This window comes from Thermobia domestica, chromosome 3 (assembly GCF_964235325.1).
Source record: "Thermobia domestica chromosome 3, izTheDome1.hap1.1, whole genome shotgun sequence".
Taxonomy (NCBI): domain Eukaryota; kingdom Metazoa; phylum Arthropoda; class Insecta; order Zygentoma; family Lepismatidae; genus Thermobia; species Thermobia domestica.
Genome location: NC_137456.1, coordinates 169884209 through 169900228, shown reverse-complemented (window position 1 = coordinate 169900228; position 16020 = coordinate 169884209).

Below are 16020 nucleotides of genomic sequence, written 5' to 3'. Positions count from 1 at the left end.
GTGGCAGAGCATTCACTTCTGGTACCTGTGGTCCTTCATTCAATCCCAGCTGGTTTTGTGATGGACAAACATCGTGTGCATGTGTATTTTCCCGGGATTCTCCCATTTTCTTCCACTTTCTTCATTCCACCCTTTGATTCATTTCTCATCCTCACCGTTTCCTTTAGCATAGTGGGCATAAGACTGGGACGTAAAACTTAAACATTTCATTTCATTCCAAGTTCAATTACCGATATTGTAACAGAAAGAGACATCAAATTTCTACGGTACACTTAATACATAGAAACGCTAATTCTGTTTTTACGTTATCGTAGATATTTACAATATCTGAACGTGAATCTTTTAAGATCTCGAAGAAGCTTTAGATAGAGATATATGGATTAAATAGGTCCAAAATGACAAAAAAATGGATCTTTTCTTGAGCATTTAAGGCATCACATGTTTCCTTGCAGCTGCTGTATATTTGTTTTCAACATTCTTCTACATGCATTACACTATAATATGAGCAAGAATATTACTTAGTATGCAGGCCATGTTTGTTTACTTGTCGTAGACGAGGACTAATATGATCGATAAATATGTTTTAATGACATACGTATTATTAATGACATCTAATGAAATCTAACAAATTACTCTCTATGTCTTAATAAAATATTGAAGATCATTAGTTAAATTGTTACTTGAAACTTAAATAGCATCGATAAATTTTCAACGCAAGATAAATGGGATAACAAGAATAAAAATTGTATAAAGTCCAATACTGGTCAATTTAAATAGTTACATATTTTTCTAAAACCAGAAACGAATACCGTTTCATTTATTACTCAATAGCTCTATTTGTGAATCAGGACTATATGTTTGAATGAGTAGTAGATTTTACAATACATGTTTCTGACACATTTATTATTATCAAAACAATCAATCTTCAATATTATATTTTGAGAGGAAATCTGCTCGTATTGAATGTCTTTGCCTGTGGCATTCCAACATTTCAGCTTTTGGTTTCGATAACCAGTGTATTATTCCAGATTAAAGCTCATTCGGTTTGGATTCCATGATAAGTTCTTGTTCATCGTCTCGTAGGCCCTTCCTCTTAGACAAGGCTAACAAACCGGAAAATAACAATCCAAGCAACCTATTCTTATCTGATGCAGGAGAAAATCCTTGAAACAGGTTGTGTAATTAGTAAGTCTTAAGTAATTCATTACTTGCAAAGCTTTAGATTTTTTTGCCATACGGAGCAGATTAATTTTTAAGATGATAACATCAAGTTCGTAATGCAGGGTTTAATAAACAGTGAGCTTTGCCAATTAGCTTCACCAACTTACAATTCTCAAGAATAGATTTCTATTGAAACAATGTAATCTCTCTCTCTCTCTCCAGCTCTTCTCAGATGAGTAGCGACTTATGCAGTAATCAATTGTACGCAATATTAGCGCAACGTTGCCAGTTGAACTTCTCTTTCCCTTCTCGCTGAATCTTCATCTAATGTTATCTAATCTAATCCATTCTAATCTAATATAAATAAAATAAAAAGTTTGTTTGTGTATCTGTATGTCTGCCTGTCTATCGGTGTGCGGCCTGGGGACCAGACGAATGGACTGAGAGTTACCAAATTTTGCTCACTGGTACCTTGGTCTAGGCCGCAGACCAAGACGAAGCGCTTTTTTTAAAAAACAAATTCGAACCAAGGGTCTCAGGGGGGCGTTTACCGGGACAAGTAAAAGTAGAAGAACATGACAGATACTAGTGTCAAATTCATAGTTTTCGCGGTCTCTAAGATCAATGGTGAAACTCCGATCGCACTAACTTCCAAATTCACCCCATTCGGCTGCGAGCAGTGAGTCACTGTGGAGAGAGGGAGATACCGAGACATGTAAAAATAATTCAAAATGACCAATATTAATGTCAAGTCTATGGTTTTTGCGGTCGCTGAGATCAATGTTGACACTTCCATTAGCGATGACTTTCAAATTCAGCTACTATTGTAAGCGGGCCGGGGTTCAACTGCAGGGGATTTACGAAGACAAAATTCCCGATATTAGACAAAATGCAAAAGTAATCCGAAATGACCGATATTAGTGTCAAATCCACAATTTTCGCTGTTATTGAGATGAATGGTGATATTTCAACATGCGTTGACTTCCAAAAACACCCTCCATGTGAAAGATGGATATTTCAACTAGTTGCAAAAGAAAGTAACAGCATTACCCATAATGTCAAAAATGATAATCCGTTAAAATTTAAGATATTCACTATTCTTTTTACACATAATAATATCAATTATATTAATTACCTTTTAATTTTTACCACTAGAACTGCTAAAAGCATGCAATCTGTTTCATTTTCCTATCAGCAAATGTATAGTTTGCAGTTTGTCACTGTCAGAGCATGTTACAGTTTTTCTTGAAACGTGTCCCAAATTTTATTATTCGTTTTACTTTCTCTTGTTACTTTCTATATGCTATGTAGAAACTCATGCACAGATTTCTTGATATATGGTAAGCTTCTCGTTGTTTGAAAAAAGGATTCTTCCCTGAGAACTTTCTTGTTTTACCATAGATGCAAGGGAGAAACAAAACGAATTCTGAAGCCTCTGATAATTATTTTCTAAGCACATTTTCTATAGTTCAAGGATACAGACGATGCGAATATTATAAACTGAGATAGAATTTTAGTTGTATTACGGATAAACGTCTAGGTCACGTTCACACTCGATTATATTAACACTTTTTGACGTCCTTGTGTCTCAAAAGAGTCGAGTTTTTTCCTTTTCATGTGTAATAATTTGGATGTCTACCAGTTTGGTCAGTAATTTTGAGTTTATATGTTAAGGTGGAGAGAAGAAGAGAAGGGAATGTATAATGAAATAATCAAATGTTAAGTAAAAAAAAACACAGACACACATGTATATATATATATATATATATATATATATATATATAAATACCTATGTATATAGACTACAACGGATACTAGAGTTTATTTTTAAAATATGTGTTTTTAATTAAAATAAACACGTACAATTTCAAATGCATCTAGGACCGAAGAGAAGCAAAGCATAGTTATGTGCGATGTGACTGACTTTCTATTAAAACATAATAAACAGAAGTTTCAATCCAATTATCCTCGTAATTGTGCTAAACCCATTTTCTTTTCTAGGCATTTTCATAATTGTTTTATGTGGACACATTTCAAAGTCTGTGTCACGACAATTAATTAGCATATAACATGTGGTTTGCATCTATGTGTTCGTAATCTTTTTTCTATTTGGTAAAGAGAACAATTCATACATTAATACAATATTTCTACATAGCGTGTCCTGTACTGATAACATAAGCAGTTGTGGAAAAGGTCGGTATATACATCAAAGTATTTGTAAATTGAAATCGAAGAGGACACGAAAAACATTTCAATTAAACGAAATTCCAATAATCTGAAAACATGCATTGTTAAATAAGGAGGGGGATACAAAACAATCATATCCACATTAAGAAAAAATATTCAGTAAACTTTACCTTTAATAGAAAATATTATTTACGACATACGATACTGCTATCAAGTAAACTTTTACTTACACATAAATTAAACCACATGTATCATGGCAAACCAACTTATGAGAGTACCACATACACTGGGTTAACACAAAAACCACATGTACAAGAAACAATCTTAGTTATCTGCTTTAAGGTAAACAATTTGAGATGTTCTTTTGGATAGATTTGATTATTTTTTCAGAGTCAATAAAATTTTCTATTTCATTTATCGCGTGAAATATGTTACTAGTAATGTTTAGTGGAAATTTAATAGATGTTAAAATTATCAAAGATTCGGAAGTTTCAGATGATGTTGGCAGAGCTTATTTATTTACTACATCCACGATCTTGTCTTCATCTTGTTCATCATCACATAAATTTTGTTACAATCTCACTCTTCCCTATTGCTGGCTGTGGATAATTGACAGAAAAGTAGAAATAGCATTCCTCTGTTTATAGTCTATCCAACACTAGACACTTTTTCACTGTGTTACTTTCAATTATGCCAACAGCAGTTCAGAAGTTCGATCTACCCGCGATTACTTCTCATTGTTTCCCAATACAGTTTTCAATACACTTTTTGAATACACATTTGTTTGAATTATACAAGTTTGATTTGAGGAGTGTCCGCTGAACTACTGTCTGCAATAAATTAACAAAACTGTGTAGCTGCGATCGAAGAAAGTAAAACACCCCTTCATTTAATATTTTTAATAATAATAATGTCGTCTCTGTTCTTAGTATCCTTGTTCGCAGACAAAATAAACCTTAGCATGTATCTTAAATTAGCTAATAAATTAACACGTCATGTGAAAAATTTGATTTAGTAAAGCCTGCTTAAGACATTAAAGTGGATACCACCAAAAAGTACAATTTTATCCGGTAAATGTCAACCACTGGAGGATATTTCATGGCATGGAACACTGCTATGTGTCATGTTTAATTGTAACGCAAACAGCTGCAAGCGTACACTGTGCAATCGCGGGTTGGATCAGTGATGTTAAACTAAAATATCTTCCGACAATAACCTATTGGCTACCACTCAACTACTAACACCAGTAATTCAGGTAGGCCTACTAACATCAACACTTCAACATAATCGATATTACTTTTGTTTTTATTTTTTATATTGTATTCTTTATAATTTTTACTTCTATCATATAATCATTCTATATCGAGGGTTTTCTTCTGATCCCACGTCAAAGACTAATTAACTTTCCTTTTCCATCCAGCTGCACATATATAACAAAGGAATCAACAACTAAAGTAACTATCAATTGTTCTTCTTTTAAAATAAATTCAACATTCTTTTTCTTCTTCCTTGCAACAAATATGTTTTCTTGAAAAAGTTTTTACCTACTTCACTACAAGTGAGAAGTCATGAGGCCGAAGGTGTGTCGTGCTTGAGTGTTGTTTAATTCAGTAAATCCATAGAATCCGTGAATACAAATATGCCCCATACGTTCATCCATGCAGAATATGCAGACATATTGTTTGTATACGGGTACTGTAATAACAGTACCCATGTGACTGTGAGAGAATAACAGAGACGTTTCCCTGATTGACGAACACCTTGTGTCAGGATATTTCAAAGGTTCTTTCAAATGTATGTAAATTCGGAACACTGTCTAGTGTAGACGTAACATCAGACCTTGAAACCGTCAAGTCAGTTGAGGAGAAAGAAAACATTATTACAATGGTACAATCGCGACCCACGAACAGTACACAGCGCATTAGCAGTCAATTCGATACTCCACATTTCCTCAACGGTGGATTGGTCATGGCGAGTCCCATCAACTGGCCTCCCAGTTCATTCGGCCTAACCCAATTAGACTTCTGCTTATGGGGCTGGATGAAGGGGGATGTGTAAGCTACGAAGGTTGATATACGGGCAGAACTTGTCTCTCGAATCATCGACGCTACAGCCTGCATTAATAGCCGCCGAAATGATGTTCAATGTGCAAGATAACACACCCTCCAACGTTCCGACAACTGCATAGCGCCTAACGTTTCAGTAAGTAATGTTCACACCTGTCTTCATAATCATTCATGGATGTGTGTAGCCTTCAACCCGCTCCAGTTCCGTAACGATCGAAAATCGAACACATGTTCACAAGACTTTTTCGGTTTATTTTCATATGTAGAATCACCTCAAAAATTATGTAATATTCCTACTGAATCACCCTGTATATCTATTGACAAAAATAATTCAAAAATTCGTTTTCGTTGAAGAGCGTTATCGTGTAGAGTAACAGATCGACATCACTTCCTATTACCCATCTGTTATTGACGGATTGAATTAATAAACGAACTCAGCTGAAATGATCGTTCTAGTTGTCTATTGTCAAAACAAACAGAATTCTGAATTCGATTTCGTTTAAAAATATTATATGGAGTAAAGAAACTGCATACATATGTAACTTGCATACTACCATTGCAATCTTGTAACTACAACTTTCATGATCCTAATGAGTAATAAACTCTGCTAGACGACAAAAGAGATCACGGACAGGAAAAATCAATTTGGTCTCATATATGTCAACCGCAAGAGCATGTTTTCTATAATCCAATGGTAAGGTTTAACTTCTTCTACCTTTGCTTCAGTAGTTGAACATCGATATGGATAACTACTGTTAAAGTCGCCTTCATCATATAAGATAATAACGGATTGATTCCTTAACTAATACAACCGAGATAACTACTCTAACATTCCACTGTAAAGCTATAAAAATAATCGCTTTGTTAAAATTATTGTGTCAAGTAATAGGCGGGCGGAAGTCACCGTTAACCGTTACTATCCTAGAGCCTTTCCATTTCAAGTGTGCCCTTGGAAATTATGTGAAATATGATACTTCGTCTCCAACCTCGCAACCCCCCTTACTGTTGAAACCTTTCCCTTGCTTTGGCGGAAGAAATGAACGACGTCGGCTGTTTTGCCAATTTGTCATTCAGTCATTTGTTCTAGGTGAGTGAAGATTGTAAGCTAGTTATAATGGCTAACAAGACAATGCAAAGCGAAGCCCGTCAATCTGGCAATCCTGTCCGCATCCAGCCATTGAAAGATCTCGGCCACAGCAACTTGTTCCTCCTCTTTCGAGGGTAGTTCGAGGGAAGACACACATCGACAGCAGCACCAGCAGGGGTACACTTAAAATATAAAGGTTCTAACAGATTGGCTCCATTTCCAAACTCGGCGAGATAATCAATTTAGTAAACTACTTAAGGAAACAATTGAAAAATTAATTTTGGTTCAAGAGTTACGGTGGGAACTAGCGGACGGATGTAATTCGCAGGTAATCAGTTAGAAAAGACGAATTTACTACTTGAACAAACTTGGCCATGATAATCAATCATCATATTCTTAGAAAAGAATTCAAAAAGTTGCCTCTGTTCAACAATTGTGTAGGTAATGAGTGTACACAACTACTAGCATCACAATATAATAAATCCTACTTGCATGATCCTAATAATAACAAAGTTCGCTGAAGACAGTAAAGAGGATCACACTTAGAAGTTTTAATTTTATCTGGTAAGTATCAACCGCTGGAGGATGGTTTCTGGTGTCCATAAGCACAATACGTAACTTCTAGCATTCTTCAGTTACACATCTTTGTTTCAAGAGAAGAGAAACGAATATGAAAAGTTACCTTTAAGCTCACCGTTACATTGAAAGATTTTAAGAGATTCACTCCGTTAGCAAATTTGAGTAGATAGTAACTCTATCTATTGGGAAGCGCATTTCAAAATACTCTTTCGTTCAAGAGTTATCTGGTGAACGAACTGATTGACATAAATAATTGTTACCTGTTAATATGTAAACGAATTGCCTCCATTAAAGTACTAGCCGAAACAACCACTCCAGCTATCTGGTGCAAGAAACGGAATTCAAAAATTTACTTTCGTCCGAAAGTTATTTTGTACAGTGATGGATGGTAAGTTAACATTACCAGCTAATATATTAATGGATTGTCTCCGTTAATAAACTTAGTCGTGACAATGGATCTAGCTTTCAATTGCAATAAAAGGATCCCAATTCGCTTTTGTTCAAGAGTTACCGTAATGTACGATGGCGAATCGTAAAGTAAGCTCAAAGCGAGAGCACGCTGTGTGTCGTGACTGTGACCTAGGCCGTAGGGCAAACTATTGTAACTGCTGATGCGTCCAAGAGGAAGGTGCGTGTGGTCTCCTGTATGTTCACTCCAAATTGGAGGTGTGTGCAACGATCAGATCTTTGTGGATTAAACGAGTCAATTGCACGGACATTCATAGTGAAATCACTGCTGTATATGGTGAGCGTGCAATATCTCGTGTGAACAATTTGACGCCGGACGCACGGATCTCACGGACGAATATAGCGAAGGTAGGACCGCAACGTCCAGTACCGTTGCAAATGTTGACTGTGTGAACGGGATCATTAGAGAAAATCGGCGCATAACACTGCAGCAAATTGCCAGCCTAATGAACATTTCGTATTGCAATGTGTTCTCCAATGTTCACGAGCAACTTGGCTTTCGTAAACTGTGTCAAAACTGCTTCCCACCTCTGCTCAACGATGTTAAAGGGGCAACGTTTTCAATCGTCAGTGGCACTTTTGCAATGGTATTCTCTGAAGTGAAACCGCTTTCTGCGGCGAATCGTTACAGCGGATGAAACGTTGGTACATTACTTCACACCCGAATCAAAGAGAACATGGAATTGGTACACACCACATCATCATCACGAAAGAAGGCCAAGGTCCAACCTTCGGTAGGAAGGTCATCCCTATAATTTCTTTGACATTCATGGTGTGGAACACGTGGAATTTATACCACAAGGCAAGACAATCAACCTGGCTTCGTATTGTCAAACGTTGCACCGGTTGCGTAAAACAATTAAAGAAAAGCGGCGGGAAATTTGAGTGCACGTGTGGTTTTGTTGCACGATAACCCAACACTTCACACGCCTGCTAAACTTCCGAATTGCTGCAATTATTGAAGTGGGAGATATGGAAACATCCTCCATACAGTCCGGACTTAGCGCCATGTGATTATCATGTGTTCGGTAAGATGGAAAGGGATCTTGATTGACGACAATTCCGAAACGGTGAAGAGGTGAAATCAGCTGTCTCCAGGTGGGTACATAGAGTTGCAGGTGATTTCTATGTATTCGGAATTGGAAAGTTGGTTGATCGTTACAAGAAATGTTTACAGTCTCTTGCTGACTATCTTGTCATACTCGTGTGACCAAGGTGTAGCTGGTTTCATAAATGGCCATAACTTGGAAGTGTAACTTACTTTTTGATTCGCTCTCGTGCGTTCGCTCTAGTGCAACGATTGTGTAAGTCCCACTTTTCTTATTCATTTTATGCTGATTAAAGGAGGAGTTCAATATCAACCAGTAACAATTGTCCGTGCAAATATTACACAAGTATATTAATTAAGAGATCAATCAATCATCAAACGTCATAAACCTTTCCTACCGCATTTTGTCATCAGAATTACTTGACCTTCCGGAGGTTCCATCCATTGATTAATTAGTGAGTTTGTTTGAGTTTGATTCAGAGTGAAAAAAAAAACAATTATTGTATGATTAAATAAGTATTAGAAATTGGGAATATTGCTAGAAATAACCGTGGAAAGTAGTGTAATCATTTGGTCCTATGGAACAATTAAGAGGCATGTCCACTTATGCAAAACAGCCGGCTTTGACAGCTTCAGTATACGGATAATGTTGAGTTGAAGTTCAATCATTTTAGTTATCACTACATTCATTAACTTAGATTTCTTCAGTGTTGTGTATGTCCTGGTAGTTTTGCTAATGCTACCATACTTCTCTTTATATGTAAAGCTAAGTCTTATTAGTAAATTTGTTGTGAGTTGATTGGAACGGAATCTTGGCAAATTCCCTGAATGGTGGGATAGCATCCAAAACAAGCACTCCACTTGGAAGTTGTGTTGCAGCATTAAACAATTGATTTATTATTATTATTATTATTATTATTATTATTATTATTATTATTATTATTATTTTACTATTTACGAATCTCTGAATCCCTGCTCATTGTAATACTGCGCCGGCGACGTCCGGGACAGGGAGCACTACATAATCCACGCGATAACCCTTGAACGAATTCGAATTTTTAAATTGAGTTTCTTTCAATAGACACAATGATTATCTAGGTTAAAATTGTTCATGGACTCAATCACCTAACATATTAACTAGAAACGGTGTTTTATGTCCATCCTTTACGGGAAACGGTGTTTTATGTTCATGCGTTATGGGAAACGGTGTTTTATGCCCATCCGTCATTCCACACATATGGAACAATATTTAACTTTAAAATAATTATCTATGATGATGATGACTGGAGCTATTATTTCGCCTGAGTTTGTTAATAATAAAATCCATAAAATATCTAATGGATGGCGGTGATTTACGTATGTCCCTTGCTCAACATTATAACGAAAGAATATGAATTCTGTTTGTGCAAGATGTAGTTGGAGCAATTATCCTCTCGAGTTTGCTCGTGGGGTCAATCGGTTATTATCTTTACCGGTAATGGTGACTTTCGATTCTCCTAATGTGTGATCTCCTTTATTGTCCACCAGCGTTCATTTGTTAATGTCACTTAACCTTAAAATAACTGTTAATAATAATATTCGAATATTCAATTTCCAATTTCTCAATAATCATGCAAATATTTTCAGGTTGCTTGGTGACATTCTAAAATTTTTATCCTCATTTAACCTACATTTGATATTAAATTGAAACTGTGTATTAGTGTCATTTACATAGCAATACTTTGCGCAGACTCGTATGATGAAACTAAATATTATGTGATGTTATTTACTTTACTTCTTATTCAACCAAGCGTGATTACACCAGTAAATGTCAGAGGCAACATTAAAAATCCGTGCAGATTATATTAGTTTGTTTTCACATTAATAGAGTCCATATCAAACACATTTTAAAGCAATAGAATATGATCGCTTAAGTTGCAGTTGATCGAATTTGTAAGTTCTGCATTTCGGGTACAATCTTATCAGTTATCCACTACTGATTTGAAATGTTTCATGATTTTGTTACCCACTAGGTTTCAATAGATCACTTCTGGCAATTGCTGCGGTCGCCAAGTGGTATAGACTCAACTCTGGTGCGTAGAGTCCCTGGTTCGCTCCTTGCTTACGCCAAATGGAACTTGTACTGGGTTAATACCGTGTACGAAGGTTTTATAGGAGTTCTTCCATTTTCTACATTTCACTATTTCTATCTATCACATCATCACTGTATCGCTTAGTCTTTACTTTAAGGGTGAATAAATATCAAGTACGTTAATTTGTTACTTTAAATTTGTTACTTTAAGGGTGAATAAATATCAAGTACATTAACCATGATTTTGGTTCCATGTTTTACCAACTTCCTTATTCTAATTACATTATGAAACTTGCTATTACTTTTGTACATTTTTTTGCAAACCTAGAGCTAAGTATACTATTATACATACAAAGGCAATTTTGAAAAATAGAGCTACATATATACTTTCGTTATCCATTTCTATCATACCATGCTCAAATGAATGCAAAAATCGTGAAATTAAAGAATGTAAACACCTCGATCATATCTGTTGAACAATGACTTTCAGCCATAACCGTCACACGTACCCACACACGTACCTCACTCTTTCTTTAAATGAAACAACGTACTTGATTTCTCCTGTGCTCGTTTTAACAGAAATATCACACACTGCACCAGCATATTCGTTCTGATAAACCTCTCAAATTCTGTGATGTATGCAAATCATGCATGCACAGAAGGCGTAATATGGCATATAACATTTATCTTTTCATATGTGTTGTATGTGGCGACCTCTAAGATACTGTGTGTGCTGTATACTAATTTCAGATACAATGGTAACATAGCAAATAACGATGTTACGTTTCTCCAACAGAATTAGGAAGTTCCCTTGTATCTTCCAGGTTTATTTTTGTATTAATTGAACCATTAATTTTTGACCCATTTAGTTTTATTATAATGATAACAATTTGACCACCCCAATAAAGTTATAATTTATTCTCTGCCTATTGCTTCTACATCTTGTAAACTTTGGATCTAGTTTGCTTCTTTACAAACCTTGAACACAACATGAATTATTCTAGTGTCAGAGGTAAGAAAGGAATTCAGATAAGTCCGAGATGAATTTATATATCTAATATGTGCCTTGGAAGTTGTTCGCACAATGTTGTGCCACGTAGTCTTAAATGTTAGGTGAAGTATGTAATTATACACGATTGTCTTTTAAGCAAAGTTTTCATTTTGATTGTTCAAAGTTAGTACCTTAAGTAGCGTCGCAGTCTGTGGAATCCTCAACATCTTTAAAAAATATTTTTACTATTCTCTTGGAAAATAGCATTCATATTACCCTTGAAGTAGAAAAATTACTTAAACAAAATTTTAAGATAATATGTGTAGACATTTGCATATTAAATTAGGAGAGATATTCATCCACAAAAGAAACTTCCGGACATACAGATTCAATATAATTCGATTGAAAGACTTAAAAAATACACAAACTAAAACAAGTAGGTGCCTAAGAAACCCTAAATTTTTAGATGTTCGGAATTCTAAAGAATTGTTTATATTTTGCACACAGGTAAGTTGGAAGTTTAAGTGTTTAAATATGATTGCTAAAGACGTAATATTGATGTCACAAAATTTTTGAAGTAAAGCAAAATATTTAGGATCTGACAAATAAAAAGTATGTATCACATACGGGATCTCTCAGGCTTCTATTGTTTGTTTAAGAGTTAATTAGTAAAGTTCTCTATCGTGGAAAGATTCGTTCTTCATTATTTTTAGCAGATCTTGATGATTATTTCTGTGCTTACTACCCGTCAGAAGTTTGATAAGTCCAAACCCAAGATTTGGTTGCCAGTAGCTTGGGAATGAAAGGTTTGAAGACCAAACTTGAAGTGTTAAAAAACCTTAACGAGCTTAATATGCTAAATATTATGGCGTCCAAGCATTTCGACCTTTAGTTATTGGATGTCGTACTTGAGGTTTGTGCTCAAGTAGGTCGAAACACCAAATTAGATGGCAAATAAATCAACGATCAAAGATCAGCACAATATAATATTTCATATATGTGCTGATTGCTTTTCTATTGAAATTTCTTGATTTCGCTGCGTTTAAGCCCAACATGAATGTCTGCTGACTTCGAAAGTAAAGATATATATATATATATATATATACAAAATAATAATTCATACAGTTCTCGAATGTACACAAAGCTCATAAATCTTTGAAAACATTTCAGGTTTGTTGGATCTGAGAAGTGGATACATGATGTAAGATGCGTCTTGTGGTAGGTCCGCCTTTTCAGTTGATAGGTATGGTCGACAATTTACGTCGGGCAAATAGTTTGAAGTTTGTGTCATGACTATTTAAATCCAAAAGGTCCGATGTCAATCGGATAAGTATTAACAAATATACAAACTGAAACTGAACAATTTATTGTATTTTCTTAAAATAAAAAGAAGAGAAAGTGAATTAAAAATGCCGCGCGTGTCTTGTATGTATGCGAATAAAATCGAGCGTTGGGCGTGAAGCACTGTGACGAATGAATATGTGCGCAAATGATTGTTTTTCTGGCGAAAGTAAAACTCTTGTTTATCTCCGACAAAATTAATCAGTCTTATGTGAATCATCATCATAATGATAAGTAATCTGCCATTATTGGCAGGTCACTTACCACAACTGAGAAGCTTCTATGCTCCACAGTCTTCTGCTAAACTCTTTGTCTTCACCTACAAATATTTCTGTTTTGATATAGTCCGTCAATTTTAGTCTCGTTCAACTCCTCTCTCTCTTTCCTACCACCACATACTCTAGTTTGTCTTTCATGATTCAGTCCGTCCTTGGTCAATGTCCCACCAAAATGTTTTTAATTCTCAATAACATATAAAACTGTTCTTGTCTGTCCAGCATTTCTAACGCCCGCTCAGTCATTTTCTGTTTGACGAAACTATTTCTTGCCAATCTTCTCAACATCTATATATCAACTCAGTTTTCATCATTTTTGCATAAAGCCCGTATTCCTGTTCCGTACAGTTCAATATCTCACATTAATCGCTTTAGGAGTCTTTTTTCTCAACTCTTTATTCAAGGACATACAAAACAGATTTTTCTGCCTCTTAAAGGCTTCTTTCGTTATTCCTATCCTTACTTTTATTTCTTGTAAGTACGTAAGTTTCTTATGAGTCTTTGATTTTCTCAATCCAATCCAACATTCTTTACAACTCCTATCATTAATTCAAAACTCACAAGATAAAATCTTTTTATAAAGATAACCAAGAAAGCCCTGTCGCTTTTTCTGGAGATCTTTGTTCAATTGGTCCTCACACTCTGAGTTGAATTCAAATGGAGATATGGCGAAGGTCAGTTCTGGGTGTGGGTATATCCAACATACTACCTTACCTGGTTGTGGCAATTCAGTTACACTGTGAACTTGCGTAAGGAGAGACATCAACAGATGAATATGGGACCTCCACAGAGCGTGTGTCATGTACGAGTTCAAACTGGGGTCGAACGCCGCTGCTGGGAGGCGGAAGATATGCCACTTCTTTGTTGAGTGTGTCGTGACTACACGAACAGTACATCTGTTGTTTAACAAGTTTAATTACGTTGACGAAACACTCGAAAATGCACCACCTGCCGGAAGACGGACACATGTACAAAATGTAGATTTTCATGCGGCAATTAAGACGGACAGTGGCCAGACACTTGAGGAACTATTATTACAATTCAGTGCGAGTAGAAAAAAACATTTGGCGGCACTTTCATCAACTTGGGAAGCACTACAAGTTGGGTCGATGGATCCCACATGATTTAATTCCGGGCCAGAAGGCAACGGACAAGGTAATCATTGATATGTGATTAGAAGGGCATCCAATACGAAGCTTTACGACGCGTCACTATTGGTTAGCATTCCATGAACTGGTTTCAAAACAACCGAAACCAGTACTGCACCAAAAGAAGGTACTCCTATGCGTTTGGTGGACTTTTCGTGACATCTTGCATCGGGAACTGCTACCAGCTGGTCAGAGCATCAATGCAACTGTGTACTCTAAGCAGTTGAGTTGTGTTCCAGAAAAACTCAAATATCTGGAACTAGCATTTCAGAATCGCAAAGGGGTCCTTCGTTTACAAGAAAACCCAAAGCCCCACGTCGCTATAATGACCCTGGACATCATACTACGCCTTGGATGGAAAAGACTATTGCATTCATCATATTCCTCGGACATTGCACAATCCAACTACCACCTGTTCCATTTATTGGACTATCTCCTTAGAGGGCGCCAGTTCAAATCACTAGTAGAAGTGCAAAATACATTTGATAATTTCTTCGCTTCACAGCTCATTAAGTTCTACCGCGAGGGAATCCATGGCATTCCAGAACGTTGGCAGAGGGTAGTCGATGCTGATGGGCACTTTTCTTTAACTTCCAGATACTTCCAGGCGACATATCGATGTTCGAATGTTGTGGGTGAGAAAGCGAAAGAACTTTCTTGGTTATTTATATGGATGAAAAGATATTTTTAAAAAGAGGCCAACTTAAAAAGGAAATAAACTATTAAACGTTTAAAAATTCCCAATAGTCGATTAGGCTACCTCTGCTTCTGTAACGTTATGTTGGTTGCATAATATTGCAGGCGTTCTCGGTTGCCATAGTTTTAAGCACACTAGAAGTGATTTCAAATAATAAACGGACAGTGACTGGAGATTTGAACGACGATAAGCACAGTATGTCGGACGTTAATTACGAGAGTACTGATAGAAGATAATTCAAGAGCGAATGTCCCTTAGCAACTAATTATGACATTGGGTTCACTTTTCACTAGTAACAATAATTAAGAAAAATTCCGCCCAACTCTCCCCTAAGGAAATATCAAGATGTAAAATAATGATTATAATAAGTCTTCGAAGGGAGAAGATTACGAATCTTCATAGACGTTAGAGAAAGTTCTAAAAGTTTTTGACAATATCTTGAAAACAACAACAATTAGATCAAAAAATCTAAACAATTAAATAATCTTGGAGAATGACTGATATATCGATCTACATTTGAGTGCGTCAGGAATATGTTGAGGAAGAGAATAATTTAAGATAGAAATTTTAAAAAAAAATCCAAAAAGATTTAGCTATATAAGAGACTTGAAACACAATGAAGAAGAGAAGAATCGTTTAACATTACTCAAGCAAATATAGGATTTTTTCTACAAATCAACACATACGCAGAAAGCATAATTTGAAAGGTTCTGAACAAGAAGTGATACATACCTTCCAATGTTGAATAGGAGATGACGCTAGCACTACTAACAGCAAAACATAATTGTAAATATAAAATGGGTAAATAGAAGTTACAGAAGCTAACAAATGTATTCTTTATTTTAACATTCGAAAACTACAAACGTTTCCAGAGGGTTTCGCAGAAATCATAGCAAGAACA